General features: G+C 39.2%; 1 protein-coding gene across 10 annotated transcripts in view; it reads left to right on the plus strand.

Annotated features, from left to right (window-relative positions):
* Positions 1–11,224: 11,224 nt before the first annotated feature.
* xpa (xeroderma pigmentosum, complementation group A) overlaps positions 11,225–12,013 on the plus strand; it is a 47,364-nt gene continuing 46,575 nt past the window's right edge. For 4 of the 10 annotated variants that reach the window (XM_069926339.1, XM_069926363.1, XM_069926372.1 and 1 more), the window contains exon 1: positions 11,295–11,357. The gene's annotated coding sequence lies outside the window, so the exon portion shown is untranslated. Of the gene's footprint in view, positions 11,358–12,013 lie in introns of all 10 variants that reach the window. The other 6 variants (XM_069926390.1, XM_069926395.1, XM_069926354.1 and 3 more) reach the window with 5 other exon arrangements.

Genomic DNA, 12,013 nt, shown 5'->3' on the forward strand with positions numbered 1-12,013 from the left:
TCCCATGTTTCCTTTTTTGTTCCCATTTTTGTTTAGTTTTACCATTTGTTTCCTCATTCTCCTTTTCTTGCAGTTTAATATACATATTTGTTATAAATCTTTTGATTAACATTGTATCTGTAATCACATATTCAAGGTTACTTCCCTCTGGCAAACTCAAATTGCTTCCTAATTTATCCTTCAAGTAGGATCTCAGTTGGTAATATGCCAGCGCTGTATCTCCAGTTATATTGTACTTATCTCTCATTTGTTCAAAGGATAAGAATCTACTTCCTGAAAAACAATTTTCTATTCTTTTAATCCCTTTTTTTTCCCATTCTCTAAAGGAAAGGTTATCTATTGTAAAAGGGAGTAACTTATTTTGCGTCAATATTAGTTTTGGTAATTGATAATTTGTTTTATTTCTTTCTACATGAATCTTCTTCCAAATATTGAGGAGATGATGTAATACTGGAGAACTTCTATGTTGTACCAATTTTTCATCCCATTTATATAATATGTGTTCAGATATCTTTTCCCCTATTTTATCTAATTCTAATCTCGTCCAGTCTGGTTTTTCCCTTGTTTGATAAAAATCTGATAGGTATCTTAATTGTGCGGCTCTATAATAATTTTTAAAGTTTGGCAATTGTAAGCCTCCTTGTTTATACCATTCTGTTAATTTATCTAGTGCTATCCTCGGTTTCCCCCCTCTCCATAAAAATTTCCTTATTATTTTCTTTAACTCTTTGAAGAATTTTTCTGTCAGTTGTATTGGCAATGCCTGAAATAAGTATAATATCCTTGGAAAAATGTTCATTTTAATACAGTTTATCCTTCCTATTAGTGTTAGTGGTAAATCTTTCCAATGCTCTAAATCGTCCTGTAATTTTTTCATTAGTGGATAATAATTGAGTTTATATAATTGGATGAGATTTTTGTTTATTTGTACACCTAGGTATCTTACTGCTTGCATTTGCCATTTAAATGGAGATTCCTTCTTAAATTTTGAGAAATCCGCATTATTCATAGGCATTGCTTCACTTTTATTTGCATTTATCTTGTAACCCGACACTTCTCCATATTCCTTCAATTTCTTATATAATTCTTTTATTGATAGTTCTGGTTCTGTTAAGTACACTATAACATCATCTGCAAATAGACTGATTTTATATTCCTTGTCTTCTATTTTTATTCCTTTTATATTATTATCTATTCTTATCAATTCTGCTAGTGGTTCTATAGCTAACGCAAACAATAAAGGTGATAGTGGGCATCCCTGCCGCGTTGACCTGCTTAAGTTAAATTGCTTTGATACATGTCCATTTACTGTCACTTTCGCTAACGGTCCCTTATATAATGCTTTAATCCAATTAATATACTTCTCTGGTAAACTGAATTTTTGCAATACTTTGAACAAATAATTCCATTCTACTCTGTCGAAGGCCTTCTCTGCGTTTAAAGCAACTGCTACTGCAGGTGCTTTATTTCCTTCTACTGCATGAATTAAGTTAATAAATTTACAAATATTGTCTGTTGTGCGTCTTTTTTTGATAAATCCAGTTTGGTCTAAATTTACCATTTTCGGTACCTGCTCTGCAAATCTGTTTGCTAATAGTTTAGCTATTATCTTATAATCTGTGTTTAGTAAAGATATTGGTCTATATGACGCTGGTGAGAGTGGATCTTTCCCTTGTTTTAGTATTACTGTAATTATTGCTGTTTTACATGAATCTGGTAAGCTTTGTGTTTCATCAATCTGGTTGATTACATCCAGGAGGGGTGGAATTAATAAGTCTTTAAATGTTTTGTAGAATTCTATTGGAAATCCATCCTCTCCTGGTGTCTTATTATTTGGTAATTTTTTTATTATCTCTTGTATTTCTACTGTTCCAAATGGTTCAGTTAATGTATTTTGATCCTCTATTTGTAGTTTTGGTAGTTCAATTTTAGTCAAAAATTCATCTATTTTCCCTTCTTTCCCTTCGTTTTCAGTTCGGTATAATTGTTCATAGAATTCTCTAAAGTTTGCCTTAATTTCTTTTGGATTATATGTAATTTGTTTGTCTTTTTTCCTTGATGCCAATACCATTTTCTTAGCTTGTTCTGTCTTAAGCTGCCATGCTAGGATTTTGTGCGTTTTTTCACCCAGTTCATAATATTTCTGTTTTGTCTTCATTATATTCTTCTCTACCTTATATGTTTGTAATGTTTCATATTTTATTTTTTTTATCCACCAATTCTCTTCTTTTAGTTGTATCTTCCTTCATTGCTAATTTTTTTTCTATATTTACTATTTCCCTTTCCAACTGCTCTGTTTCCTGATTATAGTCCTTCTTCATCTTGGTTACATAACTTATTATTTGCCCTCTAATGAATGCTTTCATTGCATCCCATAGTATAAACTTATCTTCCACTGATTCCGTATTTATTTCAAAATACATTTTTAATTGTTTTTCAATAAATTCTCTAAAATCCTGCCTTTTAAGTAGCATGGGGTTTAATCTCCATCTATACATTCTTGGAGGGATGTCCTCTAGCTTTACTGTCAATATTAAGGGTGAATGGTCCGATAGTATTCTAGCTTTATATTCTGTTTTTCTTACTCTATCTTGCATACTAGCTGAAAACAAAAATAGGTCTATTCTTGAGTATGTTTTATGTCTAGCCGAGTAATATGAATATTCCTTTTCTTTTGGGTTTTGTTTCCTCCATATATCCAAAAGTTGCATTTCTTGCATTGATTTAATTATAAATTTGGTTACTTTGTTCTTTCTGTTAATTTTTTTCCCAGTTTTATCCATATTTGAATCCAAATTCAGGTTGAAATCCCCTCCTATTAGTATGTTCCCTTGCGTATTAGCTACCTTCAAAAAGATATCTTGCATAAACTTTTGATCTTCTTCGTTAGGTGAATATACATTAAGTAGATTCCAGAACTCCGAATATATCTGACATTTTATCATTACATATCTCCCTGCTGGATCTACTATTCCTCTTCTATTTTAAATGGCACATTTTTACTAATTAATATAGCCACTCCTCTTGCTTTTGAATTATACGATGCTGCTGTTACATGTCCTACCCAATCTCTCTTTAATTTCTTGTGCTCCAATTCAGTTAAGTGTGTTTCTTGGACAAATGCTATATCAATTTTTTCTTTTTTCAGTAAATTTAGCAGTTTCTTCCTTTTAATTTGGTTATGTATTCCATTAATATTTAAAGTCATATAGTTCAACGTAGCCATTTTATACTTTGTTTATCTTCCCTTTCCGTTTTTCCATCATTACCTTTCCTCCTTTTCCATTTCTGTTTTCTTATTTTAAACCCTTTATAAGACAACATTCCTAAAACATCAAACATTTTCCTTATTCTCCTATTTATAACTTCTTTAGCCCCAATCTCCCCTTCCCCTCCTGAGTTGTCCTTTATCCCTTGTCGGACAACCACATCTCCCCTCTCCATTTGGGTTTGCGAATTCACTCGCAAGCGTCAACTGATTTTGCAGTGACCGCTATTCCCCCCCACCCAGCCCCCCCCAGAAATGATTTCACTTTTCATATGTAACAAAGGTCACTCTTTTAATTCCCTCCTTATTCTCTCTATTCCATTACCTTCACTTATTAATTCTTGTCTATACTATCTATATTTTCCTCTAAGTACAGATACATTCACGTATGCACATTATACCTATACACTTTTATACCTCTTTTCCCACATACATATCAATCGTGATCATTTTTACTCTCATTACACGTCTTCATCCCTCCGTCTATTTTGTAATTGTTCTGCAAATTTTCATGCTTCTTCTGGATCCGAGAATAGTCTGTTTTGTTGTCCTGGAATAAATATTTTCAATACCGCTGGATGCTTTAGTATAAATTTATACCCTTTCTTCCATAAAATCGCCTTTGCTGTATTGAACTCCTTTCTCTTCTTTAGGAGTTCAAAACTTATATCTGGATAAATGAAGATTTTTTGCCCTTTATACTCCAGTGGCTTGTTGCCCTCTCTTACTTTTTCCATTATCTTCTCCAGTACCTTTTCTCTTGTAGTATATCTTAGGAATTTTACTAAAATAGATCTTGGTTTTTGTTGTGGTTGTGGTTTAAAGGCCAATGCTCTATGTGCCCTTTCTATTTCCATTTCTTGCTGTAGTTCTGGACATCCTAGGGATCCAATCTTTTATAAACTCCCTCATATTCTTGCCTTCTTCATCTTCCTTAAGGCCCACTATCTTTATGTTATTTCTTCTGTTATAATTTTCCATTATATCTATTTTCTGAGCTAACAGTTCTTGTGTCTCTATAGCTTTTTTATTAGATTCCTCTAATTTCTTTTTTAAGTCCTCTACCTCCATTTCTGCTGCTACTGCCCGCTCTTCCATCTTGTCCATTTTCTTTCCCATTTCTGTTAAGGTCATATCTATTTTATTCATTTTCTCTTCTGTGTTGTTTATTCTTCTTCTTAAATCATTAAAATCCTGTGTTTGCCATTCTTTAAATGACTCCATGTATCCTTTAATAAGAGAAAGTAAATCCTTTATCTTGCCTTTCCCTTCTTCTTCTATTTCACTGTACTCTTCCTCTTCCTCTTCTTCTTCCTCTGGGTTGGCCATCTGTTGTTTCTTTGTTGCCCTTTTCTTCTCTTCTTTCTTGTTTCCATTGTCTTCTGTGTTCTCTTCTTGCTGCAGGTGTTCTGCAGCTGTCGTTGCCGGCTGTGGAGATCGACTCCCCAGCTGGTCACCCCTCCCGTCGGTGTGTTTTTTTTCATGCGCGGTTGCGCACTTTTACTCGGCTCAGCGAGCCATTTTTGTAGTCCAATTTCTACCGACCTGAGGGAGCGGGTTTCTCTCTCCACCGCGGGCCTCTTCGAACAGGTAAGGCCTTCTCCTTCTTCCTCCGTTGTCTTCTCTTCCTCTCTTCTTACCGTTGATTTCGATTTTTCTTTTTTTGTCGCCATCCTCTTTCCACCTTTATACTCACTTTTCTTTAACTTTTATTTCTGTGCCTTTGTGTTTTCCTTTGTTTTTTCCGACTTTTCTGGAGAGGGCTGGAGTTCACCGTCCGGCCACTACTCCATCACGTGACTCCTCCTAGTCCGTTTGTTAAAGTACTTTGTTTATATATATTTTTTTCTACATTTAATTATTACACCTGTATATTCCTTTTTACATGGTTACTCGGTTTAATGGCTTTTACTTGTTTATTACTATTGAAAGCAATAAAAATATTTAAAAAAGAAAGGAAATGCTTGTGTATGTGTTATTCAGGAATAAGATGGCAACTCAATGGACACTCAGCAAATGAGGCAGGGCTTGCAAACAATCACTTCCTGCAAGGTGAAACTAGGCAGCATCAAAACCGAGTTGCTGGCACTGTATCAGTATTGCACTAACCACTACACTAATTGTGCCTCCCTAACATATTCATGGCATTGAAGCTGATAATGAAACTCAAGGATCTGGAACCTGTACGTCACTTTGCAACTTGATCTTCAAATGGCTGACCACCATCTATGGCGTTAATCTCTTCGCTGATCGTTCAAATAGGCGCACCTCTGGAAGAGCTACCTCAAGGAGTCTGTTGATATCATAACTCACCCACCCATCCTCCCCAAGAATCCAACCCCCCCATCACTCTGTTCATGCTCCCTTCTCACCCCTACATTCAAGCTGAACATACTAAAGCTTAAAGTTGTGATGCCCAAGTGAAATATCTTTTTCCCATCCATCTATCAGGTTCTTGAACCTACCCAATACACAACACCCAGACCATTAGATCTGCCTGAACTACTGACTCAGTACACCTTTTACCCTGCAATCAATTGGGAATATTTACCATATATACTCATGTAATTGTCAATTTTTTTGAACCAGTTTTTCGGGCCAAAGAAAGTGGGGGTGGGGGGGGGGGGGTGTCAACATTTATACAGGTCTCAAGCAAAATATTTCAGTAACAACTGGATCCAGAGGAGTGATTCTCAATCTTCCCTTCCCATTTACATACCACCTTTGACCTTATGAAATAGCTATGTCATTCAGGTGTCAGGAGCTCGGATAACCGGGACCCGTTGGTAAGTCCACAATCATAGCATTGGAAGCATAAATGAGTGGGCACCTAGGGCAATGGAGCTTGGATGGTGGGGCCTAAAAATGGGGAGGGGTTTACTTTTACACAGATCATACAAAAAGACCTGATTTTTGGGCCAAAAATGGAGGGGGGAGGGGGAGAGTCAACTATCACACAGTATCAACGATTACACGAGTATATATGGAATTTCTGATCCTAGTGCAGCGAGCAGTCATTGCTGGAGGGGAAGAATTGTACTCATCCCATGGTTCACCAGCACCTCTGATTACATTCTCAACATCTCCAATGGATCAGGAGGAGCTGTACAACTCACTCCGACTCTGACCTTCGTCACCATTCATCTGCATCCACAAACCCCACCATGCAATGACATTGCTGGCAGATCCAGGATGTCTGTACAGGTATGACTGGTGGCAAGTGAATGCGGAGCAGCGAAATCATCCACAGTAACAGACTGAGTAATGTGTGCCAAAGCACTGGTCTCCATTACACAAGTGACAAAATGAAATAATTAATGTTTCCAATTTGGAAGGCACCCAGGAAATACAGGGTTTTTTTCCCCCTCAAAAGGCTCATTTTCTGTTGGATCTCAATGTCACAATGAATGAGGCCAGGCTGATAGAGTGGGATGGAGAATTAAACTCGGGGTTCTGTAGTAGGTGGGCTATGGTGTCCTATTTGGCAGTCACCTAGAATGTGTTAGGTTTCTCTCTATCGGAAAGTAACAATTGAAGGTTTAAACCAGTGGTTTTCAAACTTTTTCTTTCCACTCGCATACTACCTTAGGTAATCCCTATGCCATAAGTGTTCTGTGATTAGTAAGGAATTTAAGGTGGTATGTGAGTGGGGAAAAAATGTTGAGAACCACTGCTTTATTACTGAAATATTTTGTTTGAGAAAAACTGTCATTGGTCCATTTCCTTTGGAGTTATGAAACCATTCACATAACAAGTCAATTAGTTATGATTAAAACAGTGGTTTTCAAACTTTTTCTTTCCACTCACATACCACCTTAAGTAATCCCTTACTAATCACAGACCACTTATGGCATTGGGATTTTTTAAGGTGGTATGTAAGTGGAAAGAAAAAGTTTGAAAACCATTGGATTAAAAATTCAACTTGCAAGCAGAGAATGGCTCTTGTAGAAGCTACAGAGCTGTAAGAGAGGCTGTAGGGGAGGGGAGGGTGGTAATTAGAACACCACATTTCCTTATGCCCAATGGGATCACAATACAACTTTTAATCAGGAAATTCTTTGAGGTAATTGTTCATCTGAACTGTTGTTGAAATGAGATTTTTTTTTCTTCATAAAATTCTTTTATTTCCACCTGCTCTTTGTCTTTCCAATCGATGTTTGCTTAGGGCAGATTTCAGAACATCATTTGAGGGTGAACCTTCGCAAGGCATCAGGCCCTGATGGTGTTCCTGGCAAGGTACTGAACATCTATGCCAACCAACTAGTCAGAGTGTTCAAGAACATTTTCAACTTCTCACTGCTGCAGTCGGAGGTTCACACCTGCTTCAAAAGAGCATCAATAATCCCAGTGCCCAAGGAGAGCAGATTGAGCTGTCTCATTTACTATCATCCAATAGCACTCATGTCTACTGTGATGAAATGCTTTGAGTAATTGGTCATGGCCAGAATTAACACATACCTCAGTAAAGGACTGGCCCCACTGCAGTTCACCTACTGGCACAATCCACATCAGATGCAATATCAGGTCTGGAACACCTTGACAACAACAACTTATACATTTGGCTGCTCTTCATTGATGACACCTCAGCCTTCAATTCCATTATTCCTTCAATCTTGGTCAACAAGCTCCAAACCTTGGGCCTCTGTACTCCCCTTTGCAACTGGATCCTTGACTTGCTCATCAGCAGATCATAATTAGTGTGAATTGGACATGTCTCCTCCTCACTAACGATCAATTCAGACACACCTCAAGAATGCGTGCTTAGCCCACTGCACTACTCACTCCACACACATGACTGACTAGGCACAATTCAAATGCTCTCCACAAATTTTACAAAGACAGCACGGTTGTTGGCAGAATCACAGATCCCAATGAGAAAGCTGACAGAGGGATTTAGATTAGCAGTTGAGTGGTATCACAACAGCAACCCTGCACTCATTATTAGCAAAACCAAGGAGAGGATTGTGGACTTCAGAAGGAAATCAGAACACAAACCAGTCTTCATCAAGGGCTTAGTAGTGGAGAAGGTCAAGAACTTCAAATTCCTGGGTGAAAACATCTGAGGATCTGTCCTGAAGCCTCCATGTTAATGCAATCACGAAGAAGGCTCACCAGCGGCTATACTTTGTAAGGAGTTTGAGGAGATTTGGTATGTCACTGAAGATTCTTGGAAACTTCTACAGGTGTACTGTTGAAGCATTCTGGCTAGTTCCATACTCTCTGGTATGGAAGTGCCAATGTTCAGGACAAGAAAAAACTCCAGAGGGTTGTTAACTCAGCCTGCGACACCATGGGCACCAGTGCACCATGTCCACTGAAGACATCTACAAAAGGCAGTGACCAGAAAGGAGCCTCTATCCTCAAGGACCCCCGCCACCCAGGCCATGCCCTCTTAATTCTGCTACCATCGGGAAAAAGGTACAGGAGCCTGAAGATAAGCATTCAGAGGCACAAGGACAGCTTCTTCCTCTCTTTGAATGGTGATGCAGATTCAATGGGATGAATAGTCTAATTCTGCTCCTATCTCTTTTGGTCTTGTATTGATAAATCATGGAAGGGACATGAATAATGATTTGTTCAATCAGCACTCTTATTTAAATACGGAAGAATACTGTAGCAAATTATCTCTGATATTGATTTGCTTGAAGCTGAACTTCAAGCTAAAATATCTGTACTACTAAATGATCTTAATGTACCCCAATTGATATTGTGGGAATTAAACAAAAGGCAGTGGGAATTGGGACTTGGGTGAGGGTTACAAATTTCAAAAGCTCTTATGTCATTTGTAATGAGCGCAGTAAAGAGCAATGTTTCTAGACAAATGTTTTTTTTTAAATGATTGCAGTAGTTACGTTTACAAATGTCAGAGGAAAGTACACAACTTCATCAGAATGTAGTTTAATACATGTCAATATCAAATCAATGAAATAATGCAAAATGATACAGCAAGCACAGAAACAATTAGTTTTCTGGTCACCATTTATACAACTTTCAGTTGCTGTAGATTTTTGTGAATTAATAATCACGGTAATATGAAGGAGATAAATATCTCTTTCAAGATGAAGCAACAATTCCACGTAATTTTTTAAAAAAAAAGTATGCTGCATTAACGAAAAGTCCACTTGGGGGTAGAACAACGTTGAAAGGTAACAATCACTTTCAAAACCGGGAGTGAGCAGCAGGCTACAGTACAAAAAAAAGCAGATTGTCTGTAGTTTCACCGATTTTAAATTTGATTTAACTATTTATTCAATTCTTCAGGAACTTTTTAAAGCTCTAATAAACAAAGACCACAAACATCTATAAACAGCAACCGCTTTGACAGCTGCAACTGTGATAGACTGTGGTAGTAAAGCACGAAAGTCTGCAGACACCGTGATTTAAGTAAAAGTATAATGCTCAGCCAGTCAAACTGTGAAATTTATATAGCAAAGATACATAACGAATGGTTCGGGCTTGAGCCCTTCGTCAGGGTAAGAGCATTTTCCTCATGCCTTGATGAAGGGCTCAAGCCTGAAACTTTGGTTCAGTATCCTTTTTGCTATATAAAGTACAACTGACCCGCTGAGTTACCCCAGCATTGTGCTTTTACTGAGGGAGCAAAAGGCCAATGTTGGAACTAATAAGAATGGTTTCACAATTCACAGGGACCAATGTTGGAACTAATTAGAATAGTTTCACAATTCACAGGGACCAATGTTGGAGCTAGTTAGAATGGTTTCACAATTCACAGGGACCAATGTTGGAACGAGTTAGAATGGTTTCACAATTCACAGGGAGCAATGTTGGAATGAGTTAGAATGGTTTCACAATTCACAGGGACCAATGTTGGAATGAGTTAGAATGGTTTCACAATTCACAGGGACCAATGTTGGAACTAATGAGAATGGTTTCACAATTCACAGGGACCAATGTTGGAACTAGTTAGAATGGTTTCACAATTCACAGGGACCAATGTTGTAACTAGTTAGAATAATTTCACTATTCACAGGGACCAATGTTGGAACTAGTTAGAATGGTTTCACAATTCACAGGGACCAATGTTGGAACTAGTTAGAATGGTTTCACAATTCACAGGGACCAATGCTGGAACTAATTAGAATGGTTTCACAATTCACAGGGACCAATGTTGGAACTAGTTAGAATGGTTTCACAATTCACAGGGACCAATGTTGGAACTAGTTAGAATAATTTCACTATTCACAGGGACCAATGTTGGAACTAGTTAGAATAATTTCACAATTCACAGGGACCAATGTTGGAACTAGTTAGAATGGTTTCACAATTCACAGGGACCAATGTTGGAACTATTTAGAATAATTTCACAATTCACAGGGACCAATGTTGGAACGAGTTAGAATGGTTTCACAATTCACAGGGACCAATGTTGGAACTATTTAGAATAATTTCACAATTCACAGGGACCAATGTTGGAACGAGTTAGAATGGTTTCACAATTCACAGGGATTGCATTGACAACTGTGAAACTGGGCTTCTTTTTTTCCTTCACCATGCATTCTCTCCATCCTCAGCCTCTATTACAACTCTGTTGCTTCCACTGCAGAATCCATTCTCTCTCCCTTTGCCAGCTGAATTGTCGGGACCTGTTTAATTCTTCACTCAATACTTTCCTACCTGTGCTCCGTCTCTGCAGGAACCCGGATCCACTCGGTTAATCAGTCTGTTCCCCTCCTGCACTGTGGCAATGAGCTCCCACAGAAAACGAGCTTTTGGAAGAAACTGCAATCTTTACGGTGTGTTCAACGTTGAAAATATTAATAGTTATTTTTGCAGAACCCAGAGCTAATAAAGCACTTGTGTGATGGAAACCAGCAGCATCTTGACCCACATCGTACACATTGCCTGCGACTGGGAATAGTTTCACTCTTCTGTGTTTCAGCAGCAAGAGGTCGCTGCTGTTGCGTCCTCGCCACCCTGATCGCGCCTGCGCAGACGCCCTGGCTTCGCGAGTGACATCACTGACCGGCGGCCGAGGCGGGTTGGTTCTGGGGCTCTGCTTCCGGATACGGGTGAGTGGCCAAGTCTTGGAAACGGGGCGAGAAAGTGAGGGCGAAGTCAGAGGTGGCTGGTAAGTCAGGGGATGAGGGCAATTCCTCCCCCTCCCTCACCCACGACCAGGAACACAGGACAAGTACTTGCCATGCTCTCTTCCACGTACCTTCCGTTCCTCTCAAGGCCTCACGATGCTTACTTAACGCTGAACACGACCAGCAAGAACCATTCAGACCTCCTGGTTGCTTGCTTGTCATTACTGCCAGGGCGAGAGTACATGCAAACGACAGGCCAATACGTATTCTGTTTGTATAACCTACAACCCAATTACATGTTCATTGAATGTTCATATTTCAGGGCTGTGTTCCTTTCCCAGCCCGAGATTCTCTTGCCCTCTCTGGACTTTTCCTCTACCCTTCTGTTCCCAACACCTCCTCATTCGTCAGGAACAGGCCTATAGCTGCTTTCAGGTGGACTCTCCGTAAAGGGGACATCAGGGCAGGGGCTGCCGGCGGGGGACGTCAGGACTGGGGCGGTAGGCGCGGGACTTTGGGGCAGGGTCCCGCACCCGCTACCCCAGTCCTGACGCCCCAAGCTGACATCCCCTGCTCCGAAGTCCTGCACCGGGGGGCATCTGGGAGGGGGGCTGGCTCGCCAGCTGATTGTCATCAGCCCCCCCTTAGCAGCCGCTTTTAGCCGGCTGCATTCAGGTGCCTAGGGGGGACTTCAGTG

The sequence above is a fragment of the Narcine bancroftii genome, chromosome 1, assembly GCF_036971445.1.
Source record: "Narcine bancroftii isolate sNarBan1 chromosome 1, sNarBan1.hap1, whole genome shotgun sequence".
NCBI lineage: Eukaryota > Metazoa > Chordata > Chondrichthyes > Torpediniformes > Narcinidae > Narcine > Narcine bancroftii.